This window comes from Eulemur rufifrons, chromosome 29 (genome assembly GCF_041146395.1).
Source record: "Eulemur rufifrons isolate Redbay chromosome 29, OSU_ERuf_1, whole genome shotgun sequence".
In the NCBI taxonomy this organism is placed as follows: domain Eukaryota; kingdom Metazoa; phylum Chordata; class Mammalia; order Primates; family Lemuridae; genus Eulemur; species Eulemur rufifrons.
Genome location: NC_091011.1, coordinates 80,006,284 through 80,023,723, shown reverse-complemented (window position 1 = coordinate 80,023,723; position 17,440 = coordinate 80,006,284). Strand labels below are relative to the sequence as shown.

Below are 17,440 nucleotides of genomic sequence, written 5' to 3'. Positions count from 1 at the left end.
CAGGATAACAGACTAGAGAGTCACCCTTCCAAACTGGCCCAGGCGGACAGAGCTCCTGGCGGTAGATATAGGGGCAACAGAAGGAACTAAGAGAGGAGGAGAAAGCATCCCCTCCCCCTTCCCTTTCTCTTATCTGGGCTACTAAATAGGAACTGCCATCTTTCCAAAAGTGTTGGAAAGAATAACTTTGGCCCATCTCTCAGCTCACGCACCCACTCCCTCCCTCTTCCCTGGGGAACACGGTGACACTTACAGATGGGTAATACAGATGGGTGCTGCTGGAAAAGGACCCCAGCATGTGAGGTACATCCCTTGCCTCCACGTGGTCAGCTGCCAGAGCATGCTCTGACCCGGGGAAAGGGCCGCCTGCAATTCTACGTGGGAGTCTAATGTGGGGGTGGGCTGTGGCCCAAGGTATTTGGCTGCAAATCTACATTCTGTCCTTCAATCCCTGTTATCTACTAATGTGGATATTTTATCTCTATTTCTCTGATTCCTTTTTTTTTCTTTTCACATCAGACGAGTAATGTGCCGACGTCATAACAAGGTTTGAGGGAGGCACATCTCATGCATGCGCGTGAAAACCCAATCATCGCTCTTATGAACTACAAAAGGATCTATTTCTCTGATTCCTGCATTGCTTTTGCACTGAGGGGAATTCAGCAGATTATTTGATATGTTTGTATGAAAAAAATTGGATCAAAAGGCTGTGGGAGGGTGTGCTACAAACAAATTAAAGTAAATGAAAACCCAAGATAAATATTAACTTTGGGGAGAGGGAAGGTTGGAAATTGTACCAACAATGTAGTTAAAGCACAGTAAATCAATAGGCTTGGCATTCCTTCGCTCCGTAACGTTTACTGATAGCTTTCCATGTGCCAGGCATGGTCCTAGGCCCTGGGAGACACAGCAGTAAACAAAGTCCGTGCTCTCAATATATAATCAATATTTAAATCAATAAGCATATAATATGTCAGGGTGTGTGTGTGAGATAAATCTGTGAAGAAAAGCAAAGCTGAGTCAGTGGATGGAGGGGAGGGTATTATTATTTTAGACAGGAAGGCCAGGAAAGACTTCTCTAATCAGGTGACATTTGAGCAGATTCGTGAATGAAATAAGGAAGCAGGTGGAACAAACACCAAGGAGGGGGGCATTCTGAGAGGGAAGAGCAAGTGCAAAGGCCCTGAGGTAGGAGTGTTTACATGTTTGAGGAACCAGGGAGGCCAGTGAACAGCAGGAAGTGAGGGGGAAAAGGGAGCCCAGAGCCAGGTCCCATAAGACTTTTTAGGACTCAGCAAAGACTCGAATGATTCCTAATAAAGTATACTCTGAATATTTATTTAACTAAAACTTGTGACCAAAGGATGGAGGTTGTGCAAAAAAGTCAAATCTTCATCCACCATAATAAAAAGTCAACAGGTAATACCTAAAATTGGTAAATTAAGAAATATACGAATGAGCATATTATTTGGAAATGTGGAGGTATGTACCAGAAGAAACAGCTAAAAGAGTTATTGAAGGTGGTTGCTTCCAGAGGGGAGTCTGGCTGGGTAGGAAGAAAGTGGAGGAAAGAGACTATTGTTTATTGACATAAGCCTTTTACTGTAATTGAATTTTTTAAACCACATGCCATAGTCCTTTGACTAAACCAAAAACCCACACAGGAGACAAAAACCACCCAAAAAGCCAGTGAGTGACTTTCTGTGTCTTAGGTTCACAGGCAATGTCCGAGATGACCTCCTTTCCTTAAGTTCAAATCTGACTTTCTGGAATGTTGGCCCTTTGGCCTAGTTCAGCTGTTTGGAAAGACCCAGGGAAGGTTCCTCCCGCTGCGTCCCGCCCCTGGGGCTTTGAAGGCAGATCTGTCAGGAAACATCTCCTGAGACCGCCAGCTCCTCTGCTGCCTCCTCAGGAGACAAGGTTTCCACACAGAACCACCCCCGAGATAAGCAGCAGCCACGGACGGGGCAGGCAGGGCCAAGATAAGGGACGGGCAAGGCTTTGAACTTAAACCCCAAACCACCCAAGGCCTTCTTGCCCACCTTCATGCTTAGCAGGAGAAATCATGAGAGAAGAGAATTTACGTTCACTCCGTATTCACTATGCTCTAGTTTATATGCTGGAGGCTTTATGTATATTATTTCGTTGAATCCTCAAAAACAATCCGGTGTGTTTAATGCCATTGAACTGTATGCTTAAAAATGGTTAAGAAGGTACATATTATGTTATATGTATTTTACCACAATTTAAAACAAAAATGCAACCAGGTGTGGAAGGTATTGTTCCCATTTTTCAGAACAGCAAACAAAGGCTCAGAGAAGTTAAATAACTTGCCCAAACCACCCAGCCAGTAAGTGGGTGCCTGACCCAGGTGTGCACTCGGGTCTGTCTGCTTCCACGCTGTCTGCCTTGTTGAGAGACCCCAGGTGATAAGGTACACGCCAAATGAAACGGAAGGAATCAGCTACAGGAGGGGATTGTGGTCTTTTTTAAGAGTCTCACAAGGTTGCCACTGCTGGCCTGGCAGTCCTCCCTGGAGTAGCAGGCAGCTGCTCCGGGAGAGGGGAGAGGGCTCATCAGCCTGTTTCTTACCCGGGAAGGCCACGTCCATGAGCGCAGGAATGGAGTTCGCGGAACATGCAGCTCTGAGACTTCTGAAATACTCCGAGGGAGGTTCCTTTTACTTGATTTCAGGTTCTGAGTTTGCTGAATTTTTAGATGATGCAAATCAGATTCTTCCCCTGCAGGAGTTAGGGGGAATGACACTTGACAGAGGGCAGAGGGGGCATCAGCATGTCATTCCTATCCAGTTGGGAGTGCGGGGTGGGGGCGGGGAGGCTGCGGAGGACAGGTGGAGGTGTGAGGCAGCATTACAATAACAACACCGGCAAACACTTTTATAAAGTGGGCCAGGTGGCAGGCACTGTTCTAAGCACTTTAATATGTATTAATTCACTTAATTCTCATAACCACGCTTTGAGGTACATGACATTATCAGTTAGCTAAAGGTTACAAAGTTTCAAAAGATAATTCGAGGTACTGAATTATCCTGTATGACAATTTCCACCTCAGAAAGTGGAAGAATATGTTTATAATGACAAAAACTAGAAAGCACCTAAATGTCCAACACCAGGGAATATTAGAGCCGTGGAATTTATGCAGGAAGAAAGGATGAATATTAATAGCCGTTAGTTGCCGGGCGCTCACCGTGCCCAGCCATGCTTTACACGCATTCATTCCTTTCGTCTCTACCATGACCCAACAAAGGAGGTCCTACCTTTGTATAGGTCTGGAGGCTGAAGTCTGAAGCTTTCGAAGGTCAGCTAGAGGAGATTTGAAACCCAGCCCCATCGAACTTCAGGGCCCAAGCTCTTCCTGCCTCTGAAGACTGGAAGACAAAAACTATTGCACAAAGCTGCTACTGACGAGGATTGCAATCACGTAAAACGTGGAGCCACAGGAAAATGCTAGTCATGACTCTGATATGTGAACCAGGTGGGGGGGTAATTTGAGGGCAATGAGTGGAAGTGGCCTCTCTAAATACACTTGTCAAAGGAGGCCCAGAGCAACGTTCTTTTCCTCAGTTGCATGAGTGCATTGTTCCTCCCTTAGCTGTCGTCACACTCTGTGCCACTTGGAACATCTGGTCCTTCATATCCTGAGTTCCACAAAGGAGAGAGGTGGCAGAAGGTCCTATTTGGCGTTTCCCAGGTTCCCCTGGGACCTGCAGACCCACACTGACACCTGCTGGGGGCAGACGACTGTGGCCAGGCTGTCTCTGCCACCTGCATCTTGGTTGAGGAGTTTGTCCTGGCCTGCCGCGTCTTTGTACGCACTGCAGTTGCACAAGGCAGCTCAGAGATGAGACCTGCCTCTCTCTTTGACGCCCACTGCCCGGAGCGGAGCGTCTCTCAGCACAGGGAGTTTGCTGATGACGTCAGAGGGGGGACAGGCGAGGTTAACATCACAGCCGCACCGTGGCAGCCCCTTTCCTCGAAGCCCTCTGCCCTTTCTCACCAGCCTGGCTTCTCTCCACCCGCCGGGCTCTTCTTTTTTTTTTATTTTATTATTTTTTTATTTTTTTATTTTTTTTTGAGACAGAGTCTCACTCTGTTGCCTGGGCTAGAGTGAGTGCCGTGGCGTCAGCCTAGCTCACAGCAACCTCAAACTCCTGGGCTTAAGCGATCCTCCTGTCTCAGCCTCCCGAGTAGCTGGGACTACAGGCATGCACCACCATGCCCGGCTGATTTTTTGTATATATATATTTTAGTTGTCCATATAATTTCTTTCTATTTTTAGTAGAGACGGGGTCTCACTCTTGCTCAGGCTGGTCTTGAACTCCTGACCTCGAGCGATCCACCCGCCTCGGCCTCCCAGAGTGCTAGGATTACAGGCGTGAGCCACCGCGCCCGGCCCGGGCTCTTCTCCGTGTCTTCTGCTCCTCTTTCTTCTAGTGTCCTCCCTAGTCAACAGCAAAACCAGAAGTTCCTCCCTTTGCCTCCTGCAGAGCCGCCCCAGCCCCCACCGGCGAGCTCCATTCCCACGAGTCACGCATTTCACCCCGGGAGACTTATCAAGGTTCTTTTCCTCAAGGACACGTCCTTTCCTGAAAAGAATACTAGTAGCAACTGTGAACAAAAAAGATTTTTTTAAAAAAGCCTTTTGTATTTGTGATCACCTCAGCCCGGTTGACTGCGCGACAGAGACGGCGTGCAGGAAGTTTGCTGGGAAACGCTCTTGCGAACAGGGTGTGCGAGGAGCGAGGCTGCAGTGCAGTTGCAGTGAGTCTTCACCCAATCAACTCCGCGGAAAGTGCTGGAGCTAATGGGCCTTTGGAGATATAGCATTGAGGCATGGGGGCCGGGCCTTTGTGCTCCCTGCTCCACACACACACTAACCGCGCCAGTCGTTGGATACCAGACAGACAAACTCCCGCAGCTGGGGGAATGAGCACCCCAGCCCTTAAGGGGGTGTGGGTGGCACATTACAGCATCCACTACAGTCCTAATAATTTTTAAAAAGAATGTAATAACCTACATATCTACCTATTCAGGATTTGATAAATAGCAGTACATCCATGCCAAAGAACACCATGCAGTTGTTAAAAACAAGATTTGTTTACTGACGTGAAGTCGTAATTAATATATATTCTGAAGTGAAAAAAGCAAGTTGCAAAACAGTATTATTTTATTATCCCACTTTTATATTTTAAAAATGTATATGCTTAAAAATATATGTACAGTATAGACTAAAAATACTTAGTCTAAACATTTAATACTAAATTAGCCGGACATGGTGGTGCATGCCTGTAGTCCCAGCTACTCGGGAGGCTGAGGCAGGAGGATCTCCTGAACCCAGGAGTTTGAGGTTGCTGCGAGCTAGGCTGACGCCACGGCACTCACTCTAGCCCAGGCAACAAAGCAAGACTCTGTGTCAAAAAAAAAAAACAAAACAAACAAACAAAAAAAACATTTAATACTGACTACCTCTGGGGAGAAGATTATGCAAAAAAATTAACCATAAACATTATTTTTATTATAATAATCTTAACAGTAAAACTTTGTTTAAAAAAAAAAAGCCCTAGACAACTGAGACCAGGTAGCAGCTGATCAAATTTAAGTCAACGAAATGACTGTTCTTGCTGCCGACTTGAATTTCTCTCCCCATGAATTTTCTGTAAGAAATGGCATTTCTCTCCACTTCCTGCCTTAAATTGCACTGTAGCCTGTGCAGCTGTTGAGCAGCTGTCACGTCCTGCTCCGACACAGAAGTGGCTGTGAGAACCTAATGGGTGTTCTGCGGTACTCGTGTACCATGAAGGAGGAACAGGACGAGTTGGGGTGGCCCCGATTTCACAAAACATGCGACAAACTCCCAGGCAGTGGCCACGGCTGTGTCCCCTGTGGCAGGAATCCCTGGCTGCTCCTCTTCATCCATTGTCTTTGTCATCCTCATCATGGAAATAATAATTACACTTACTGAGAGCTTACTTACCATGCGCCTTTATACTTATCTTAAGCACTTTATACTTATTTCTCTCTCACAACAATTTTACAAGCTTATATGTATGATTATCCCTGTTTGACAGACAAGAAACTAGAGTCTTTGCACAATTTTGTGAATATACGGTACTAAACCCCACTGAACCGTATGCCTTAAATGAGTGAATTTTAGAGATGGGATCTTGTTCTGTTGCCCAGGCTGGGGTACAGTGGGGCGATCATAGCTCACTGTAACCTTGAACTCTGGGCTCAAGCAATCCTCCTGCCTCTGCCTCTGGACAAGCAGCTGGGACTACCAGTGTACACGACCACCCCTGGCTAATTTTTTTTTTTTTTTTAAGAGAGAGGGTCTTGCTATGCTGCCCAGGCTGGAATTTGTGTGTGTGTGTGTGTGTGTGTGTGTGTGTGTTTATAAGAACAGGAAATTTTTTTTTTTTTTCAGTAAATTACAAGTGGAATTTTGTTACATGGATATATTGTACAGTGGTGAGTCTGGGCTTTTGGTGTCCCTGTCACCTGAATAGTGTACATTGTACCCATTAGGTAACTTTTCATCCTTCACCCCCCAAACGGGTGAATTTTATGGTACTGAATATTATCTCAACAAAGCTGTTGAAAGAGGGAGAGAGAGAGAGAACGAGCCAACCAAAATCCATAAAGATCACAAGAGTTGCCCGAGGAAGTGGCAGGATTTTGTTAGCAAGACAGAAGCAGGGATGGATGCTGGGTAGTGTCTGTGGCCCCAGAACCTCCTGACAGCCTGCCATAGACCCTGGCATGCTCAGGATCACTGAGAACCTCAGCCCTTGGGGACAGTGGAGGCTATGAGGTGGGCAAGCCCTTCAGGCTGTCACTTCCGGCTGTGTCAGAGCATCTGGGCTCCTCAGAGAGTGGCCCCATCAGTGTGGGGACAGAGACGAGGGGATGGTATGAAAGGGAGTGAGAAAAATGGGGACGTCCAGCATGGGAACCCCCCACCCCCGCCCCACGGCCTTACAATGTCAATAGCTGCTGCACATCTGCTCCGCAGGAGGTGGAGACGAAGGGGGCTGAGGAGCTGCTGGGTGTTTGTCCCACGGCCCTGGGAGCCCGCATCCTGCTCAGGCAGTGGACAGCGGGGCATAGGCGGGCTGTTGTGGAGGGGCTGCGGCATGAATCTCTGTCTTCACCCCAGCTGGAATCTGTCCTTGTGCCCCGCGTGGTGTCCGTGCCAGCAGTGTGGCACTGGCTCCATTGGCACATGCACGGGCCGCTAACCAGAGGGCCGGCATTGTCTTGAAATACGTGGTATGAAAACATTTAATGGCTTTGAAATCCTTTGCCTTATCACAAGAAATTTCAATAAGAGCTCTTCAACTCTACAGATAATTTCAAATGCTGTAAAATTTTGAAGGATGGGAAAAATGCTTTTAAATTTTTTATCTCCAACTTGGGCCAAATTCTTCATTGATGGCAGTTAGCAAGAACTCGAATAGATCATCATTCAGAAATCTTCATTGGTAATTATTTATAGCCATTTCAAGCATATAAAAAAAAAAGAATGTTTAAAAAAGTGACGTCCGTGTTATATCTGCCATCCTCACTGCAGAACCAGGTGTCCCATCAGGCAGCCACTGGCCGCATGTGGCCACCGAGCCCTTGAACTGGGACTGGCCCGCGCTGAGATGTGCTGTACATGTGAAATACACACCAGATCTAGAAGACATGGTAAGAATGTAAAATACCTCATTAATAATTTTATGTTGATGCCATGTTGAAATCATAATAGTGTGGATACATTAGGTTAAATAAAATACATTATAAAACATTTTTAAAAAGCTATGTTCATGGAAGCCTGCTCAGGTTTCTCATTAAAAACTTGAAAATATTTTATTTGGAAAATTTCATACAAATTCAGTGTGTAATATGTTCTCTAATTATTTTCATTTTTATAATTCTTTAATATAAAGAAGACATAGTTACTTTTTCCATCGAGATCCACATAGATGTCCCCAAGTCCCCTCCAGTTTACTCGAGCATGCCCTAAAAATATGGATGCAGAACTCTTGGGCGTCTTAGGGAGCCCTGGACAGGCCACAGAGCAGCAGGTGGGGAGGTGTCAGTCTTAGCACAGTGACTGAAAGGCGAGGTGGGGCCCTTTGCTTTTTTTGACCTTATGTTGAAGTAGAGCCCTGGCCTGGCTCCTTATTGAATGTTTCCACTACCCAAGACTTTCTCTCTGGCCTCCTGTAAACTCCTGAAGCCCTTGCTTAGCCGCCAAGCATCTGTGTTGGGTTTCCTATAATCCATGTGCCTGAGGTGAGGTGTGTCCAGAAGGCAGAGTCCAGGCTACCCGGGTGCTTGTAAACTCGCTTATTTTTTACATGTGTGGCTTTGGCAACCCATATAGTCCTCGTTACGGGCAATCTGGTTCCAGCCTCACACCTCTGGGCTGAATCCTGCACACTCCATAAATAGCCCCTGCCACCTGCACGCCACTCCCTCACGTAATTCAAGAGTCGCTGGCATTTTTCCAGCTCTTCTGAGGTCAGGAACTCAGACTTGTGGAGCCCAGGAGACTGTCCATTTGGAAAATCATCAGGGAGATGTGGAGGAGACGGGAGTCAACGTCAGGTCCCAGACTGTCGGGTCACCCTCTGGAAACGCAAAGAAACAATATGGGATCTGTTCAGAGGAATGTGTTTGTTTTTTTTTGTTTTGTTTTGTTTTGTTTTCAAATTCTGTGTGGCCTTGGGCCTGCTCTGTGATGTAATTTTGTCATAACTTTCTCCATCTTTACCCCAACATACCTACATTATTGTGCCTGAAACAATCAGCATGCAAGTGTAGGTGGAACACATCACCATACATGATGTCTGTGTGCGGCCTGTAGTTCCACCTACTTGGGAGGCTGAGGCCAGAGGATCTTTCGAGTCCAGGAGTTTGAGGCCAGCCTGGGCAACATAGTGAGACCCCATCAAAAACAAAACAAAACAACCATGTCTATGTGTGGATGTACAGTAGAAGGGGTGTAATTAGTTATATAAAGTGTTGTATTGAGACGACAGAGGTCACGGGTGTTATTTACTACTGAGTTATTTAAATATCAAATAAATATTCAAACTTTAAACTACTATTCAGTTATTTTAATGTATGCTTAAAATGTTCAGAGGGACAAACTTACAAAGTTCTTTGAAGAAAGCCGGTTAAAGGAATTTCTGCCATTCAAGTGTCCAATGACAGGGGAATGATTAAGTAAAGTGCAGTAATAATGAGTCAGCACTTACTGTGTACTTACTCTGTACCAGGTACCAGGCTAAGTGTTTTATATGCATTCATTTTTTTAAAAACGCTCAAAATAACCCAAAAGAATAGAACTAGCGTCATTATCATTTTCATTTTATAGATAAGAAAAACAGGGCATAGAGACATGAAATAACTACCAAAGACCTCATACGTAGCTGGCTAGTGGCAGAGTTGGGATTTGAACCCACGACTGTGTGGGTCCTACACGCAGGTGTGAACCACTAGGTTACCAAGCCACACACTATCACACAGCCCTGGTAGGTTTTCACAGCCACGCACACTATCGATAAAGCTGTAGTGGTGAGAACCTGTAAAAGAAAGGCAATTTTGCAGCATCTATCACAATTTTAAGATGCACATGCCATTTACCACTCAATTCCACTTCTAGGACACTGTGATATTAATTTTATGTGTCAACTTGACTGGTCTAAGGGATGCCCAGGGAGCTGGTTAAACATTATTTCTGGGTACGCCTATGAGGGTGTTAAGAGATGAACATTTGAATCAGTAGACTGAATAAGGAAAACCCGCCCTGGCCAATGTGGGCGGGCACCATCCAATCCGCAGGTGGGGGAAGGGCAAATTTACTCTCCGTCTGGAGCTGGGATGTCCGTCTTCTCCTGCCCTAGGACATCACAGTACCTGGCCTTTGGACTCTGGGACCTACACCAGTGGGCCCCCTTCTCACCTCTTTCTCAGGCCTTTGGCCTTGGACTGGGAGTTACACCACCAGCTCTGCTGGGTTTCAGGCTTTTGCACTTAGACTGAATGTATACTATCTTCCTTCCCAGGTCTCCAGCCTGCAGATGGCAGATGGTGGGACTTCTTGGCCTACATAATTGTGTGAGCCAATTCCCGTAATAAATCTCCCCTTATATCTGCACCTAAGCGTCCACTAACAGGGGAAAGGTAAAATCTGTAGATGGACTATTTAGCAGCTTTCTTAAAGTGCAGTGGACCCCTATGTACTGATAAAGAAATGTCTCCAAGATATATTGTGACATGAAAAGCTAGTTGTAGGAGCATTGTTTAAAAAGCCGTTTTGTATGAACATACGGAAAGATCTGTAAGGATAAAAACTAAACTGTTAAAAGTGGTTTCCCCTGAGGCATGAGGGGGAAAAGCAGAAGTAAAGGGAAAATTTTACTTTTTCTTTATATATTTCTGAATTATTTTAATTCTTTACAGTGAGTATTACTTTTGTAATAAAAAAAACTAATGTGGAAAAAAATTAATGTTTCCAACCAATTTTAATGATATGGGAAAATACTGTAACAAGTGAAAAAAATTAGAGCATGAAATTATGTACATAGTATGATCTCAGCTACAGAAAAATGCATTTAAAATCCAGGAAGGAAATATATCAAAATGTTAATAGGACTGCCTCTGGGTGGCAGAATTATAGGTGGTTTTTTTTTTTTTCCTGCTTTTACTTTTCTATATTTTCTAAATGTGCCTTATTATTTTTGTAATTATAGAAAACAATTACGCTGATCTGCCAAAGGTTCATGGCGGGCTGTAAAGCACGAGCAGCTGAGGCCAGCAAAGAGCTTCGACTCCAGGGTGTTGCTGCCGCGCTGGGTGGCGTGAGGGCCAGGAGTGCCTGGTGCTTCTAAGTCTGCAGTTTACACACAGGTAACCTGGGGACCTTATTAAAATGCAGATTCAGGCCCAGTAGGTCTGAGGTAGGGCCCAGGAGGCTGCATTTCTTTTTCTCTTCAGATTATTTTAAATTGACAAATCATAATTGTGTACACTTATGGGGCACAATATGATGTTTTGATACACACACACACACACACACACACACAAAGTGGAATGATTACATCAAGCTAGTTAACATATCCATCACCTCACTTACTTACCATTTTGGGGGGTGAGACATTTGAAATTTACTTTCTTAGCCATTTTGAAAACAACATTATTATTGACAGTAGTCACTCTGCTGTACAATAGATCTCAAAAACTTACTTACTCCTCCTGTCAAACCGAAACGTACAAGTGAGATCACAACTGGTCTTTCTGTGCCCGGCTTATGGCATTTGCCATGATGTCCACTGGATTTCATCCATGTGGTCACAAATCATAGGATTTCCTTCTTTTTGAGGCTGACCAGTATTCCATTGTGTATGTATACACGCCAGCATCCTTTAGTAGCTTAATGGCAGTTGTCCTCGGCAGACCACCGCTAAGAAAGACGCATAACTAGGGCCGGGCGCGGTGGCTCACGCCTGTAATCCTAGCACTCTGGGAGGCCGAGGCGGGTGGATCGCTCGAGGTCAGGAGTTCAAGATCAGCCTGAGCAAGAGCGAGACCCCGTCTCTACTAAAAATAGAAAGACATTATATGAACAACTAAAAATCTATATAGAAAAAATTAGCCGGGCATAGTGGCGCATGCCTGTAGTCCCAGCTACTCGGGAGGCTGAGGCAGTAGGATCGCTTAAGCCCAGGAGTCTGAGGTTGCTGTGAGCTAGGCTGACGCCACGGCACTCACTCTAGCCTGGGCAACAGAGTGAGACTCTGTCTCAACAACAACAACAACAAAAAAGAAAGACGCATAACTAGGACGCTAGGTGAACCGCTGTGGCTCTTAGAGGCAACATGAGGCCACAGTTGAGCACACTGTTCCGATCCGTTCATTGAGTGGGGGAGGCAGGTGGGAGCCAGCTACCTGGTGACAGGTTAATTGCATTCATGTAGTTGCAATCATCTGATGCCTTTATTATAATGTCTAGAGTTGTTATGCCTGAGAATTTACTTATTTAAATACATTTTATCTTTATTTTTTATAAATTATTTCCCCTTTAGGCGGAAAGTATGAGGTGTGAGTATGAAGGTGCTTTAAAATAGGCAGAATGCTGTTAATTTTACTCATGGATATTAGACTGAAAGGACACTAAACAGGGGTCAGAAGACCGAGGTTCTCCTCTGTGTGACCTTGGGAAAGTCCCTAAACCTGTGGGCTGTGTTTCCTTATCTACAGAAAGAAACTTCTGGACAGGGGCGGTGGCTCACGCCTGTAATCCTAGCACTCTGGGAGGCCGAGGTGGGTGGATCATTTGAGCTCAGGAGTTCGAGACCAGCCTGAGCAAGAGTGAGACCCTGTCTCTACTAAAAAAAATAGAAAGATTTAAAATTTTTAAATATTCTAAATTTTAAATTCAAAGAAAAAGAAACTTCTAGTGATCTGCCAACCTAATATAGTTTTTGTGAGATCAAATTAAAATGAAAATAGGCCAGACACGGTGGCTCACGAAACCCCATCTCTACAAAAAATAGAAAAATTAGCCGGGCGTGGTGGTGTGCGCCTGTAGTCTCGGCTACTCGGGAGGCTGAGGCAGGAGGATCGCTTGAGCCCAGGAGTCTGAGGTTGCTGTGACCTGTGATGACACCACTGCACTCTAGCTGGGGCAGCAGAGCAAGACTCTCTCTCCAAAAAAAGAAAAAAGAAAAGAAATGAAAATGAAGGTAAAAATGCTTTTAAATGGAAAAGTCTAAATAAGAATTAATAATTATGGATAATCGAGGCAGGGGTGAGGAAAAACAAAAGAGATAAGAGAAAGTTCAGGCTGAGAGAGGTTGGAAGAGAACCAGGAGTCTGGGGAGGAATTTGCCAGATCAGAGGGCGACTTTTCCTGCAAGTGTAGGGCCTAGAGTCAGGGCAGGTCGCAGTTCAAGGGCAGGAAGTCGCCCTAAGCTTTTCACACCCAGACAGCTGACAGGTGTCAGAGGGGCACAGACACCCAGCTGCAAAAGGAGAGTCTCGCGTTTCTTTGCTCCTGCGGCAGGGCTCATGCTACATGCTCCCAAGGTTCTTGTCTGGTCACCTCAACTGCTTTGTGGGGGCACCCGACCTTTTGGTGACTCTTGCTACAAATGCCTTGTGTTATTTTTTTCTCTGGTGGGTCAGCATCTTCTACCACATTTTGACTCCAAATTTTCATCTCAGAAAGTAACTCTAACTTCATTTTGGGGGAGCTTTGCTGACTCCCCTGCATTCTGGCACTCAGAGTGTGGCACCTGGGCGTACGTGGCCTGCCAGCCTGTGCAGAAGAGGAACCGAGAGGCCCACGTGCCCAGAGCTGCTTCTCGTCACTGCTCATGCAAATACCGTCACTTGGACACTCCTCAGAACCCTCAAGGCCAACACGTCCAAACAGAATTCACTGCTTCTCTTCGCTAACCCTTCTCCTTCTCCTCTGTCCCTCTGCCTAGGCCTCCACCTGCCTAGTGACCTGGGCTCAAAGTCAGAAATCACATTTGACACCATCTGCCCGTTTGCCTTTGCATCCCAAACTGTCACTAAACCCTGATAACGCAGGGCTTTGGTCACTCACAAATTACGTAGTCATTTGCCAAGCAACTTGAGTCAGTGACCTCCCGCTGTTTGGAATGGGGTCGCCACCCATCATGTAGTGTTGCTGTTAGGAGTTGGAGAGAAGGTCCCCAAAGCCCTAGCAGGACACTGGAATGCAGCTACCCAGGTTGCTCATCGGGAAATGAATCATTTAGCACCATGCAGCCCGCCCACTCTCAGCCCGGGCTAGAGTGCTGTGGCGCCATCACAGCTCACAGCAACCTCAAACTCCTGGGCCCAGGCGATCCTCCTGCCTTTGCCTCCCAGAGTGCTAGGATTACAGGCGTGAGCCACCTCGCCTGGCTGAGTGATGCCCTTAAAACCAGGGATTCCAGAAAGTCTGCAAAAGCACCCCTCATATGTCACAAGGCCTATTCCACCCCCTCTGCCACATCTCTGGGCTTCCTCTCTCCTCGTTCCCGGGCCCCAGTTCGGGGGCTCATCTGCACCTGGGGTCTGGCAGCGACTCCCCAATTTCCTCCTGTCCCTGCGCATATGACCTTTGTCATGAAGGTCCTCAACCACACACCTGGCCACGCCCTTGTCAGACCTTTGGGAGAGAGCCATTCCCGCAACATCAGGGCTGAGCCCCCAGCCTGGCTGTCTCAGCCCCACAGTTGGGCCAAGGCTCTGTCTCCGGGCCTCTCTCCCGGCCAGCGCTCCCCTCCCAGCCCCTCTCTCTTATCCTGCTTCAGCCACGTTCACTTGTGCGGCTCCTCTGCGATGAAACACCAGCCCATGTCCCATGCTCTGTCAGCTTGGTCAGTCTGGTCACTGTCCTGTGTCAACATATTATTATTCTGGTTCTTTTTTTTTTTTTTTTGAGACAGAGTCTCACTCTGTTGCCCAGGCTAGAGTGCCGTGGCGTCACCCTTGCTCACAGCAACCTCAAACTCCTGGGCTCAAGCAATCCTCCTGCCTCAGCCTCCCAAGTAGCTGGGACTACAGGCATGCACCACCGTGCCTGGCTAATTTTTTCTATATATATATTTAGTTGTCCATATAATTTCTTTCTATTTTCTTTGGTAGAGATGGGATCTGGCTCTTGCTCAGGCTGGTCTTAAACTCCTGAGCTCAAACAATCCACCCGTCTCGGCCTCCCAGAGTGCTAGGATTACAGGCGTGAACCACCGCGCCTGGCCCATATAATAATACTAACATTCCAGACTGTAAAAGATCAACTAAGAAGAGAAGACCACACAATGCTAAAAACTGAGCTGATAATTCAAGTTTCATAAACTAATCATGTGGGTGCAAGGAAGAGGAAGGACGGACCGGCGCCAGGGCGGCCCTGGGCTGAAAGGTGGCACTCCCATGCTCCCAGGGCAGTGTGGGTCCTGGAGGAGCAGTGCAAGCCCCTGCCATGCTCCTGGGCCGTCCCCAGCCAGCCACCCCCACTGGGACATCCTTTGGAGCTGCCAGATTGCAGTGTGAGGACATTCAACTCCACATGAAGACGTTTTCTCACCTTGTGGCTGGCAGAAGTTCCAGAGGCAAATGTGTTCTCCCCAGAGCTTGGTGGATCAGAGCAGGCACTGATGTGAGAGGAACAGGAAATGGAGGAAGCTAAGTAGGTCGCGTCCTTGTTCTAGTCCTGGGCCTGGCCTCTCTGTGAACCCAGACCTGGCCTCTGGGCTTTAGGGGAAACGGCAGAGAGGCAGGAGCTGGAGAAGGGAAGAGGAGCAGGAGGAAGGAGGGGGAGAGCAGAGGGCTGAGGGGTGAGTGGGAGGACATCTCCTTGTACCCGGGCGAGGGGAGGGCTTCCATGACAGCGGCCCACCCTGGCCCCTCCTCTTCCCTCTCGCCTGTATTTTAAAATGAACCTGGAATTTTGTTTTTATTCAGGTATGGTGAGGTCAACAGACCAGGAGACGACTACCTTTGAAAAAGTAGTTTAAGGCTGGGCGCAACAGCTCACACCTGTAATCCCAGCACTCTGGGAGGCGGAGGCAGGAGGATCACTTGAGCTCAGGAGTTCGAGACCAGCTGGAGCAAGAGTGAGACCCTGTCTCTACTAAAAATAGAAAACAATTAGCAGGCATGGTGGCGCATGCTTGTAGTCCCAGCTACTCGGGAGGCTGAGGCAGGAGGATCGCTTGAGCCCAGGAGTTTGAGGTTGCTGTGAGCTAGGCTGACGCCACAGCACTCTAGCCTGGGTGACAGAGCGAGACTCTGTCTCAAAAAAAAAAAAAAAAAAGAAAAGTATTAATAGTTTGTTACTCAGTTCCCAAGAGGAAGGGGCGGGCCACACCATGCAGGGCCACACCTTGTATGACCACGCAGGGAAGCACCAGGTCGGTCAGGAGGCAGGAGCAAGGGGAAAACATGGAAAGGTGCGGGCAAGGCAGGGTAGGCGAGCCGTGCAGCATTGGATTGGACGGTGTGAATAGTTTCAGTGGCTCTGGCTGTGGGGGTGGTCACTAGTTGCCCGGTGCCTGGTCCTGGGTGAGTCAGGGCAGTCGCATCCCGGACTGCAGCAGTCTGGTCACAGGAGGCAGACGGGGAGTGTGCACTCAGGCTTGGCTGGTTTGCATATGAGCGATGTGCTCGCAGGCAAGTCGTTTGCGATTTCTAGGAATTAGCTAACCCTGGTGTAGGGGCAGTTTCTCCCCGGCCCGCAAGGCCCCAAGGCATCAAAGTATCATAAAATACAGAAAATAAAAAACACGAGTAAAACATAAAACATCTGTCGGAATGTGCCAGAGCATCAGCGAGTCTCAGGCCGGGGCCTCGCTGCGAGCCCCACCCAGTGAGGTGGGCACCGGCGCCAGACAGCAAAGTCGGAGCAAGATGCTCCCAGATTCCTCAACAACCCCACTCCGATGTCAGCTGGTGGAAATTTACACTGTCACCCTCTCCCAGGCTTGAATTCACTTATCGGTTACTGCCGTGTGACCTGGGGCACGTTATTTCCCCACTCTGAGCCCGGGAGGATTGTTGGGAGAATTAAACACATCTGTGCACGGAAGCTTCTCCGCTCGGTCTCCTCACTCTGAGCTGCACAACTCCTGCCTCTGAGAACCCTGGGGGACGGCTGGGAAGGGCCTGGCTCTGCCCTAGACCTGCGTATGGCCTGTGCCTGGGCCACACTCACTAAGTTGTAGATCGATAGCTGACCAAAAGAAGTGACTGTCCTGAGGAGACATGTTAGGTGACAGTGGGGAGACACGGGTGATGGCGAATCACTCCAGGGAGGTGGGAACCAACACCGTGAACAGGGAGGGCTGGCCAGGCGGGGGGACAGTCATCACTAATGACGGGACGTGGGCTGTGAGGGCCCTGGACACAGAGCTCACCCCGGCACATGAGAAGTTCTTTCTGGTGCCACACGCAGAAGGCTGGCACCCCCTGGCTGGTCAGATCTGCCATGTCCCTAATACTGAGGTTAGGGGTGTTCTGTAAACAAGCAACAAAGACAACATCTTCAGCTCTGTTAGGCCCAGAATGAGAAATAAATTTATACCCTCAGAGGAAAATGGAAATGTCATATTTTTTCCAAGCACCTGTACATTCCTAACTGGAGAATGGACTATCTGTTTACCTATGAATGGGCATTTTCTAAAGCAAGCTTGTTTTTCCTGGTCATCTTGTATTTACAAATTCCATGAAGGCTAAACATCTAGAGTTCATCTCCTCCAATACGCACCTCTCAACCCTGCCCACTCCCAATACAAAGATGTCTTTGTATAATTTCTGATTAAGAGAGCAACAATTCACTGAAGTGATTTCACAGAATTCTCTTGTCACCACACTCTCGTCACTGCGTCTCCCAGCCAGCACTGTGATTGCAGGAG

At 47.4% G+C, this 17,440-nt stretch overlaps 1 non-coding gene across 1 annotated transcript; it reads right to left on the bottom strand.

Moving 5' to 3' along the window:
* Positions 1-513: 513 nt before the first annotated feature.
* LOC138377745 (small nucleolar RNA U13) lies at positions 514-617 on the bottom strand. The gene has a single exon (XR_011231895.1). It is a non-coding gene; the product is annotated as a small nucleolar RNA U13 (small nucleolar RNA).
* Positions 618-17,440: the final 16,823 nt, after the last annotated feature.